The sequence below is a fragment of the Salminus brasiliensis genome, chromosome 17, assembly GCF_030463535.1.
Source record: "Salminus brasiliensis chromosome 17, fSalBra1.hap2, whole genome shotgun sequence".
Lineage (NCBI taxonomy): Eukaryota > Metazoa > Chordata > Actinopteri > Characiformes > Bryconidae > Salminus > Salminus brasiliensis.
This window is the reverse complement of record NC_132894.1, coordinates 5880739-5894034: the sequence shown is the minus strand read 5'-3', so window position 1 is coordinate 5894034 and position 13296 is coordinate 5880739. Positions and strand designations below refer to the sequence as shown.

The 13296-nt window shown below is 38.8% G+C and overlaps 1 pseudogene; it reads right to left on the bottom strand.

Annotated features, from left to right (window-relative positions):
• Positions 1-11295: 11295 nt before the first annotated feature.
• LOC140538618 (U1 spliceosomal RNA) lies at positions 11296-11419 on the bottom strand (annotated as a pseudogene).
• Positions 11420-13296: the final 1877 nt, after the last annotated feature.

Below are 13296 nucleotides of genomic sequence, written 5' to 3'. Positions count from 1 at the left end.
GGTAAGGCCACAGGTAATGCAAATAAGTACCTCAGCTCTTAATTTTATTTTATTCCTACCAAAACACAGCAGATAAATGGACAAAAGTATTGGGACACCTGCTCATTTATTGTTTCTTCTGAAATCAATGTATTAAAAAATGTTGGACGGAGCATTGCTGTGAGGCTCTGATTGCAGTGACAAGAGTATTAGTAAGGTCAGGATGTTGGATGATCAACCCCCTCCACATCATCTCCAACTCCCCAACTCATCCCAGAAGTACTGGATGGAGCACCAACCATCATTCCAGAGAAGACAGTTCTTCCGCTGCTCCACACCCCCATGCTGGGGGGCTTCATCCATGATCACATGGAGGGAGGGGGGGGGTTGAGCTGTAGAAATGATGGACACACTGGAATCCAGTAGATTCAGTGCAGCAGGCCATGGTGTGGTAAGTCCACAGGTAGAGCAAATAAGTGCTTCAGCTTCACCAAAACACAGCAGATCAATGGACAAAAGTATTGGGACACCTGCTCATTCATCCCCAACTCCCCAAATCATCCCAGAAGTACTGGAAGGAGCACCAACCACCATTCCAGAGAAGACAGTTCTTCCGCTGCTCCACACCCCCATGCTGGGGGGCTTCATCCATGATCACATGGAGGGAGGGGGGGGGTTGAGCTGTAGAAATGATGGACACACTGGAATCCAGTAGATTCAGTGCAGCAGGCCATGGTGTGGTAAGTCCACAGGTAGAGCAAATAAGTGCTTCAGCTTCACCAAAACACAGATCAATGGACAAAAGTATTGGGACACCTGCTCATTCATCCCCAACTCCCCAAATCATCCCAGAAGTACTGGAAGGAGCACCAACCACCATTCCAGAGAAGACAGTTCTTCCACTGCTCCACAGCTCAATGCTGAGGGGCTTCATCTGTGATCACATGCCCATGCGTGGCCTGAATGCCAGAATAACACAAAATCATGACGATCAGTTGCAGTATTTAATAAATAAATGCGCTTGCTTCTCTTGCAGTTAGGAGTATAGAAGATCATGGCCTTCATCTGTTAACCGTTGCTCCCCTGCCACCATGCAGCAGAGGCTTTTTCTGGGGCCTTTTGAGCGGCATGGAAATTCATCTTTTGACATTCATTAACAATTTGCAGCTTTAAAGCGCAGCTAAAAACACCGAGCGGCGGAGAAAGAGCTGTTTTGGATTTAGACGCCGCGTGTTTGTGATGAACTTTCCGCTTGATGTTGCATTTCCAGCAACCGGCATGGCGGCTTCCGAGATGATGCGACCCTATTTATCAAAACACAGCTGCCACGGTTTACCCGCTGCTGGAAAAACGTCACTGCCATGCACTACTGCAAAAACATGATTTCCCAAAAAATGCCTAAACTCCGCCCCCTAACCCCCCACACACACGATTCTGTGAGCCCTCAGAATCAGGGTAAGCACATACTGTTGGACAAGGTGTTCCAAAGAGAGGCTAAATTAAAACATCCTCATTTAAATCCGCAATTAGATTTAAAATTTTCCCCAGGATGAATCAGAATGCTCGGAAATTTACATAAACTGATCCCAGAACTGTCCGAATGCACAAGCAATTTCATGCAAAAGCACGCCGGCCCTTTAGATTTCACACAAATGTGAATCCTCTGGAAATCTAGATGCACATTTTTTATTCTTCTTTTCTTGTTAATTCCTTTCAGACGCCAGAATAAACAACACAGACTTTAATTGTAATATTTTAGATCATATTTTTCGGCTCTATTACGGTTTTGCTTACTGCAGCAGACGCTGGCTGAATAGACGCCTGCTCTCGAGCAGTTGTTCAGCAGCTCTCTGTGCAGAGCTGCTTAATTAGTTTGAAAGGATAAAGGAACCTTGCTGGGTAAACGTCGGGCCCGATTAGGCACGCTTTCCTAGAACAGACCACAGCACTGCTGCTTCACAACCTTTCAGTATCTCTTCACTGAGGCTATAGAGGCAGTTTATAGAGTGTTACATAACGAGAGACTGTGTACAAATAAGCAACAATTAAAAAAACTGCAAACAAACAAAAAAGGTGGCGGCGCTCATACTCTGAGTGCAGAGCTGTAGATGACCCTCAACTGACCACCAAAATCCAGAGGGACGTTCTAATACACTGAATATCCAGCAGGCAGTTCTAATTAAATTCATCTCCAGAATTTGGTCGTAATTACATTTAAATCCAGTATGAAGATATTTTAATTACTTGAATCTCCAGAATCAAGTTTTAATAAATTTAGAATCCAGTATGAAGTTTTAATCAAATTATTTTATAGAATTAAGTTTTAATGAAATTTGTATCCAGTATGAAAATGTTTTATTCAAATTCATCGCCAGAATTAGGTTTTAATAAATGTAGTATCCAGTACGAAGTTCTAATCAAATTAATCAATAGAATTTGGTTTGAATTAAATTTGTATCCAGTATGAAAATGTTTTAATCAAATTAATCTCCAGAATTAGGTATAAAATAAAATGTATATCCATTATGAAGTTGTAATCAAATTATTCTAATAAAATGTATATCCAGTATGAAGTTATAATCAAATTATTCTATAGAAATAGGTTCTAATAAAATTAACACCCAATATGAAATTCCAAGTATTCCAAGTATTCAAAGTTTTAGTAAAAATATAATACGTTTTTTTAAAGGAAATTTAAATCCAGAATGAATTTGTAATAAAACTCATATCCTGTGTAAGTTTATAAAAATAGATAAAAATTTAACTAAAAAAACTAGTATAAATAAACTAACTAGTTAAAATAAACTAAAAAAATGTAAATAAAATTCACATCCTGAATAAAGTGCAAATAATATTAATATCCAGAATAATAGTTGATTTGCTGATGCATTGTTTATGAAACCATCCATTCTGAAACACTCCTGCATTGTGACCAAAATCCATCAGTGTGATTATAGTCACATGATAAGTGACTATTAAGGTAAGTTATGTCTGTACAGCTGCTTACATGCCAAAGTGAAGCCAAATGAACTTCAGTATAAAAGAACACCAACTAATGATCGACTCCACAAGTAACAAACCAATGAGCAAAACCCAGAGCGGCGCTTTTACTGCTTTACTAAACAATAATAAAAGCACTCCAGTATTCCAGTTACTAATTTTAGAAACGTGTGAGATGTGAGAGAACAGCAGCACAGTGATTAGTAAGGTTAAGTCTAGAGGAAGTCAGTCACAGTTCCAGCTGCCAATCAGTGACCACTCCCAGGGTGCCCCGTGTTAGATAGCACAGTGAACACCCTTCTGTTCCTTTGTGTGTAATTCAAAGTGGACAACTCCCAGTGGAAAAGCTGCGCTTATCTAAAGTCAAGTGTTGACTGGAAGCTTGAGGGATTTCCTGGAGCTGGTGTTTAGTTTCCTATTGGCTGGGGAGTGCAGGTGTGAGGCTTCTTTCTGTAAGGAAATCTGTGAGGAAATTCATTAATGCTAAATCATCATCTCTGCGTCAATAAAAACGGCGCATTGCATGTACAGACAATATACAGTAGATGGACAAAAGTTTTGGGACACTTATTCATTCATTGCTTATTAATTGCTTCCAAAATCAAGGGTATTTAAAAGAGTGGGCCCTGCTTCTCTTGGAGTATCCATTTCTACTGTCCAGGGAAGAAGGCTTTCTACTAGTTTTTGGAGCAGCATTGCTGTGAGGGTTTGATTGCATTAAGCAACAAGAGCATTAGTAAGGTCAGGATGTTGGACGATCACCCCACCTTATGCAGTAGGTTGTTGTTTATCTGCTCCAGAGAGTCCTGGTCTATTGACAGTACTTCTCTACAGGGACTAGATGAGCTGTGTGAGTGTGTGCATTTGCACATCTGTGTCAGCAATGGGTGCAATTTAAAGTAGCTGCGTTAGAAGAGCTGTCCACACACATTACTGAACTGTGAAAAACGGTGTGAGATTAGAGGAGCTGGAGGAGCTGTTTTTGTTGTGTTTCACACTTTCCATGTGTCATTCCCAAACAAAGTGCAATTTAAAATATTAAATCTTAGATAATTAGAATCTTCAACTAGAATCATAAAAAATTGTTGAAATTTAATGACATATAAACATACATGCCTGCCAAAAAACATATATATATATATATATATATATATATATATATTTTTTTTTTTTTTTTTTTTTTTTTTTTTGTGTGTTAAATCCATCATTTCATACCTTGTACCCTTACATTATTTTTTACCTCTACTTAATCTATTTTACTTTGTTTAATCTGTGATGTTTTATATTTCTTTATATTTGTATATGAATGCATATTTTTATTTATCTGTCCAATGTAAAAAAAAAAACATTTCAGGAGAAGGCAGAAGTGTCCTTAACATTGAATTGAAGTCAATGTAAAATAAGAGTTTATTCCAAGTCATTTAGAACATTTCTATTGGTCCAATAATCCAGAATTATTTACAATGAGAAAAATGGACAGTAGTGAGCTAGCTATATATATATATATATATATATATATATATATATATATATATATATATATCTCCATTATCTCCATTTTTGTCTATTTTTCTCATTCTAAATAATTCTGGATGAATGGACCAATAGAAATGCTCCAAATTACTCTGAATCAACTCTTATTTTACATTGACTTCAATTCCGGACGCTTCTGCCTTCTCCTGAAAAATCATAAATTTTAAAATATATGTTGTGCATTTGACAATATGTATATATACTATATGCCTGCTAAATATTTTTTTTAATCCTAGATTTTCAGTCGATTTTTTAAATTATATATTATATATTTATATTTTTACTTTAAGTATATTTTAGTATATTAGTATTTTAGTTTTCTCCATGCTTTAAACCCTGTAGATGTTCTGTACACTGTGTAAATAATTCTGGATAAATAGACCAATAGAAATGCTCCAAATGACTTGGACTTATTTATATAAAAATATAAAACATCACAGATTAAACAAAGTAAAATTTATTAAGTAGAGGTAAAAAATTATGTAAAAGTGCAAAGTATGAGATGAGGATGGATTAAACTCACTCTAAAAAAGATGCTTCAATAGTACAGAAACTTCAGGAAGGTCAGAAACATCTGTCCCACGGCTGGTGAAACTGGTAGGTGACGTTGCTATGTGAACATGAGAAGATGACCGAAGGCACGTTCTACTGGGACCTGTTTAACTACAGAACATATCCCATTGTGCTCCGTGCTCACCAATCACTAAGAAGCACTCCGTCCCATCCCAGCTCTTCGGTAAGCTACTCCACATGTGAAGCTCGCTCTCAAAACAAGCTTTGCCACAAAGAAATTAGCTTGCTGAAGCACATGGCCTGCTCAGAGGTGGCCGCGTACACAACACTAAACATGACCCTGTGCATACCTGCCGCTGAGCACGGCGCTCTGTTAGAGTCCAGCACAGAGAGGCCACTGTAGCGCTGTCAGCGACCAGCAGCTGCATGTCAGCCCTGATGAAAACAGGTGCATGAAGGAACAGCTGATAAAAAGCAGAGCTCCTACTCCAAACAGCAGAAACAGGGCCGAGGAGGGAATTCCCGTCACCATGGAAACCAACAGGGCATGGTAGTGAGGGGGAAAGGAACACAAACATGCCTACATTTTTTTTAGGGTGAAAAATATGTGTATTTCTTAGTTAGCAACCAAGCTCCTCCCACGGGCTCCCTAGTGGTGGTTTTGCTGCTGGAATGGAAATGTACTGGTAAACAAGTGTTTACTGGTACATGCTGGTTCCTGCTGCACAGTGAGATAGATCAGCGTGTAGAACCAGTCAGCTCTGTCCATGAGGCACCATGTGTGAGTGGCTTTTGGTCTTGTTGGATGCGCTATGTTTTTTTCCAGAGTGTAGTTAAGATAAACGCTAAACGCTTATAATTCTTTTTATATATAACCAGTGGGAAGCTAAAAGGCAGGCAATCTCATATCAATACACAGTTACCACTGAGGTTTTTCAGTCTAGCAGTATGTGTCCAAAAGTATCCAGACAGTATCTTCCTAATGACTGAATCTGCCTGCTTTGACTTTTGACAGGAATTCAGCTTGTAGATGATATAGCTTGTATAATCAGCATAGTAGAGTGATGGTTGATGGAAAGAAGCTGGTCCAGAACCAACTGGGCCATGCCAGAACCTTTAAGCTTTAAGCTTTGATGACACTGATAAAACACTTCTGACATAAACTTTGCTAGCATTGAATGTATGTGCAATGTACACTGAAAATGCTCTAAATATTAAATACATTATATATATATATATATATATATATATATATATATTATACATTATTTTTATATTTTCTACATTATTATATTATTATTTTGTGTATTCTTGTACTCTTGTACATCCATTTCCTATATTTCCTGGGTTTTTATCTCAATGTATTCTATTTTTCAAATTGTGTTTTTTTTTATATTTCTTGATGTTTTACATTTGCAATAGTATTTTTATTCATCCTGTCTTTTTATCTTGATCTTCTATCTGACTGGACAGTTGTCAAAGCATTTTGCTGCTAGTTATACCATGTATGACTGAGCATGTGACTAATAATAAATCTCCCTCTCTTGGTGGCTGTAAAAAAACACTGTATATACTTACATACTTATACACTTATACTATATACTTATATATATTTATATATATATATATATATATTATAGATGTCATATATATAACACAAATAGTACACAATATTAACACAATATTAAATCGGTAGTATATTTATATATACATATATAACCTGATTTAACAGTGTTAAGCACAGATTTATCAAACCAGGTGTTGGATGATCTCTATAAATATTAGGAGAGCTTTGGGGAAGTTTTAAGGAACACAGTGATGGAAAAAAGGACTTTCTGTAGGAATGTTTATAGTATTTATTGTAATATTAATGTATTAGTGTTTTAATGAGGAAATATGTGCTTACTGCCCAGTAAAAGCTTTTTTCAGTACTGTATATACAATTACCTATATCTATATATATTTTACATTCCTTGTATTCATATCTATTAAACATTTTGCTTTTGCACTCTGTTCCTTTTGTTTCACGATGTTTTGGCAAATTATTTGCACTTCTGGTTGATTCTAATTGCATTTCGTTGCCATGTGCTTCTACTGAGCAATGACAATAAAGCTGAATCCATCTAATCCCCATAGAAGTGCACAGTAGTAGCGTGATTCCATTTAATAATGTAAAATTAGTGAGTGTGCTCACAAAGGGCATCGGCTTGGCCTGTGATAAACGCTGTTTCTGATGAATCTGGCTACACATTAAGCACTGAACAAATAAGCATTGACTGAAGAAAGTTCTTCATGTTTATTTTGGTAGAAAAAAAAATTCCCATATGCTTTAGGTGAAATATCTTGGAGGAAAATAAAAAGGCCCGAACGATTAAAACCTGGTAACTTGTTTTAAACAGACTGCTGGGAAAGAACATCTCCTTTATGATCCCGATCTTACATTTCAGCTGGAAACCACAAACGTCTGGCAGAACATAGTGTTAGTTTTGATCTGCTCTCTTTTTAATTGTTTTAATTCTTGACTCACACAAAACTACAACTTAGTTATGCTCACATTTCCAGACTTAGTCATCAGACTAAACGTGTGTATGCAAAGAGAATCAACAGATGGAAAGTCCCTTATAAACTTGCAGAAAGCATCTCTCCCGGTGATCAAAATCTCACACAGGAACGTTCTATATGTAGGTTATACACTCATATACGACTGCAGTAGGTTTATATCTTTTAATGAAATTACATGAATATATTAATAATATTTTAAACAAAAGCTGATTGTGGAACACAGAACTTACCTCAGTGTGAAATGACAAGCTGATATGCCTGTATGGTGTCCCACCCTATTAGCGAATTATTAACATCATATTATCATTAAATCAGATTTATATAATTGTTTGGATTATTTAGATGTCAATGTATGGTTCCAGCTGATGTAGCTGGTGCTACAAAAGGTTCTTTGAGTGATACCATAGAACCACTTTCGGTTCTATAAAGAACCACATTTGTAATAGAGATGTGACCATTAAATTCACAAAGAACCTTTACATCAAAGGAAAGTTTTTGGGTCTTTTAAAGGTTCTCAGACTCACACATCTCTATGACAAACATGGTTCTTTATGGAACCAAAAGTGGTTCTATGGCATCACTCAAAGAACCTTTTAAAGCACCTTTCTTTTTAAGAGTGTAAGTCACAATGATACTAATACACCAGAAACACACTCACCCAAATACATGGGATAATACAACAACCACTTGCAAAGCAACACAATTTGACAACACCCTAGCAACCACTTAAGATTCCATAGCATCCACTAAGCATCCCCATATCAACCCCTAGGATACCAAAGTGACCATCTAGCAACCAGCTAGGAACACCATAGTAACCACTTGGGATACCATAGCAACACCATAGCAACCACTTTGCAACACCATAGCAACCACCCAGGATTCCACAGCAACCACTTTGCAACCTGCTGGGAACACCTTAGTAACCCTCTGGGTTACCATAGCAACACCATAACAACCACCCAGGATTCAACAGCATCTACTAAGTATCACCAAATCAACCCCTAAGACTCCAAAGCGACCATCTAGCAACCAGCTAGGAACACCATAGTAACCACTTGGGATACCATAGCAACACCATAGCAACCACTTTGCAACACCATAGCAACCACCCAGGATTTCACAGAGACCACTTTGCAACCTGCTGGGAACACCTTAGTAACCCTCTGGGATACCATAGCAACACCATAACAACCACCATGGCAACCACTTTGCAACACCATAGCAACCACCCAGGATTCCACAGCATCCACTAAACATCACCATATCAACCCCTAGGACACCAAAGTGACCATCTAGCAACCAGCTAGGAACACCATAGTAACCACTTGGAATACTATACCAACACCATAGCAACCACCATGGCAACCACTTTGTAACACCATATCAACCACCCAGGATTCAACAGCATCTACTAAGCATCACCATATCAACCCCTAGGACTCCAAAGCGACCACTTTGCAACCTGCCTGCTGGGAACACCTTATTAACCCTCTGGGATACCATAGCAACCACATTGCAACATAATAGCAACCTCATAGCAACACAACACATTTAATATACACATAAATGTGCTTGAATAAATAAATAGATAATAATAAATATAGTAGTAATGATAAAAAAGCTTAAAATGACTTTTTGAAATGCTCTACAACGTATTAATTCACTACATTAAAATCTACATGGACTCTTAACGATCTGCCACTATTATTATAAGCACAATTACTCTCATTAGTCTTACCATCACTACTATGATTATATTAAGTAATACTATACTATGGTATTGGGATTATTTAATTATTATGATATTATTATTATTTTTAGAATATCAGAATATCATCTTATGTGGTGATACAGTGACTTTTATTAATAAGTAAGTACTTCAGACCAGAGGAGGACAGATGTGAGGCGTGGTTCTTCCAAAGGTCTCTACCTCCAGCTCTGAGAGTGTTTTTCCTCGCCTCCGTCGTCTTTGGCTCTCTTATACTGATTACTGATTCTGTAAAGCTGATTGGTGACTGCAGTTGTAAAAAGCGCTATACAAATAAATCAGATTTGATTGGATAATTAACTCTAGTTATTACAGCTTTATAAAACAGTAATGGACAGCCAGTTAAAACCAGCTATTGGCTATATATGGCAAAATGAGTCTATTAAAAGGGTGTTAAAAAAGTAAAAAGCATGTTGCCCACCAGATGAAGACGAGTGTGAGGTTGATCCCGTGGACCACTGTTGCATAAGGTGAGGCCGTACAGTACGGCAGCAGTACATCTGCTGATTTCGCTGAAGATACCTCTGTTTAGACTGATGTTCATGAATTATCACCCAAAGACATTGCCTTCACTAACTGTCTTGTTCATTTCTAGTGATTGCTGTAATTAATGTATTTGATATCAGCGCTTTTTCCCCTCGGGGCGACTCTGCCGCTTTAAAAACTCGCTTAGGTTTCCAATCCACCAACATCTCCTCCCTAAACAAATACCTCGGATGACTCTATAAACTGATTGTACAGGACAGACCGTGGCTCCAAGGTATTCCTTCAGTTTCCTTGAAACTCTATCCTGTAGATCAGTTAATGAAAACAACTCGGGCTCTGCAGAAGTCCTCTGACGGAACTTGTCCTGTGGCTCGCTGGGTTTCTAAACAAAAACCACAACGATGAGAAAATGATTTAGCAATTAAAGCAGCGGTATCATTTTGGGAAGGGCAAAAGCCCAGAGGAGCCTTGACAAGGCAAAATCCAAAGAAGCTAATCAGGTGCTCCAGTGAAGAAGGAAGACGGGCCGAGTGTCAGAAAACGCTGAAACATCACAGATCTGACAGGTTACTGATTATAGCAAACGACTTCCATCAAGCAGCCACAGCAACAGGGCTCCAAACCAAGGCAGCAGATTTGGAATCTATCCATTTGGACTTTATTTCTCCTGTGAAGTCCTCCGTATTAATACACAGTAAATAAGCAGTTTTATTATCAGGAATAATGATGTCATTCATTTCCTGATACATATTTCAAGTCAAGTCAAGTCAAGTGGGTTTATTGTCATTTCAACTACATACAGAGTACACAGTGAAACGAAACAACGTTCCTCCAGGACCATGGTGCAGCATAGACAGTGCATACAAGACACAAGTGCAACACAAACAAACAAGTGCGGACAGTTAATGTAGAGATGCAGTTTTATTGCCTAATAGATTTTCCATCAACTGTGACAAACCTCCCACTCTAATCTACATGTTGCTGTCACATAGAAAAGATCTAGTATCTCCATTTCAGCTGTTTCTGCTTCCATTGAAACCCCTGGAGGTTTTTTTCTTCTCCTGTAAAGCTGCTATTTTAGTGATCAGACAAGGTTTTTGCACAACTGTGACACAATATCTGGTCTCACTTTTTTAAAAAGGTAAAGGTGCATGTATTTGTCACTGTACAGTGTACACCGCACAGGGAAATGTGTCCTCCGCATTTACCCCATCTGTGGTAGTGAACACACACACACACACACACACACACACACACACACACACACACACACACACACACACACACCGAGCGGTGGGCAGCCAACTCCAGCGCCCGGGGAGCAGAGAGGGTAAAGGGCCTTGCTCAAAGGCCCAACAGTGGCAGCTTGCTGAGGCCGGGAATCGAACCCACAACCCTGTAATCGATAGCCTGGCACTCTAACCACTGAGCCACCACTGCCCCTAAAAAATCAGGGGAGAGCGCGAATGCAGTCCCCCACTACCAGAAATGATGCAGTCGAGATTCCCACATTTGGGGGTCAGCACAACCGGAGTGCAATGGCTGAGCATGGTATCTCCCCTGCCAGGTAAGTATTAGGATAGGCTACCCCTGGCTTGGGTTAAGATTAGGGCCAGGGCTGGGTTTAGGACCGAGGTTAGGTTAAGTTGGGGGAAAACGAATGTGAATTAATTCGAGATTTTAAGTTAGAAGTGAGTTAAGAATCTATAATGCATCTAAATTGTCTTTTACAAATGCCGTGCTATCAGGTATATGACCAAAAATATCCCAATAATGAAGATTGTGACGATAAAGGTGGACCAGTGGCTCCAAAAGGCCAACTGAACCTGAGCTCTGTAGGTGAGGATGGCTCTAACAGCAGTAAAACGATGAAGTCAGTGTGTGGGCTGATTTAGAGACAGGTTACACACTCGTCTCTTCAGATCTTCTGTCTGTGATGACTTTACTGTCGCTCATAAACGCTAGACTGATGTGACTCTGTCCTGTTAACAGAAGCCCTAACATAAATTACCAAAATGATTGACATCAGTACACACACACACACACACACTTACACGACTTCCAAGTGTGTGTCTTTTAGCCCGGAGCACACCTTTTACATAACACTCTTTTTTTTCTTTCTTTGATTCGTTGGCTCTATAACTGCAGTTTAATGAGGACATGCTGACCCTGAGGGCAGCGGCTTTTTCACGCCTTAAACACAACAGCCCGTGCGCTTCACCCATCACGTACTAATACACAGCCACAGGATCAATCAGATTTTTTGCTTTTCTTTCTTAACAATTTTGACTGTAAGTGTCGGTTCAACTTCAGATAGAACTCGGCATATTAACTATGCACATTTGACATGGGTTTGAGTGGCAAAATTGAAGAAAAACCTCAGAGAATGCGAGTGGCTCAGCGGTCTAATGCACTACCACTATTCCCCGGGGGTTGCAAGTTACAATCTCGAGCCATGCCATTTTGCCATCAGCAGCCAGAGTCAGAGAGAGCACAATTAGCTGTGCTTGCTCTCTGGGTGAGTAGATGGTGCTCTCTCCCCTCATCACTTTAAAGCGATGATGATGGGCACAGGCATTTGTTAGCTGTTATGTCGGCTGCCCGGTGATGCTGCATGGTGATGCCGGGCTTTGCTAGATAGATAGATGGATGAATAATGTAGTGTTAGGAGTCTGGCCCAAGGACTCTCATTGGTGTAATGCAGCATAGTCACCCAGACCAGGAATCGAACCCTGGTCTCCCACATGGTGTTGTAACTAAGTGGCAGGTAGTGGTGACAGTGATAGACAGACAGGCAGACAGACAGACAGACAGACAGACAGTCAGACAGACAGACAGACAGATAGATAGATAGATAGATAGATAGATAGATAGATAGATAGATAGATAGATAGATAGATAGATAGATAGATAGATAGACAGATAGACAGACAGTCAGCCAGATAGATAGATAGATAGATAGATAGATAGATAGATAGATAGATAGACAGACAGTCAGCCAGATAGATAGATAGATAGATAGATAGATAGATAGATAGATAGACAGACAGTCAGCCAGATAGATAGATAGATAGATAGATAGATAGATAGATAGATAGACAGATAGACAGACAGTCAGCCAGATAGATAGATAGATAGATAGATAGATAGATAGACAGACAGTCAGCCAGACAGACAGATAGATAGATAGATAGATAGATAGATAGATAGATAGATAGATAGATAGATAGATAGATAGACAGACAGTCAGCCAGACAGATAGATAGATAGATAGATAGATAGATAGACAGATAGACAGACAGTCAGCCAGATAGATAGATAGATAGATAGATAGATAGATAGATAGACAGACAGTCAGCCAGACAGACAGATAGATAGATAGATAGATAGATAGATAGATAGATAGATAGATAGATAGATAGATAGATAGATAGATAGATAGATAGTGTATA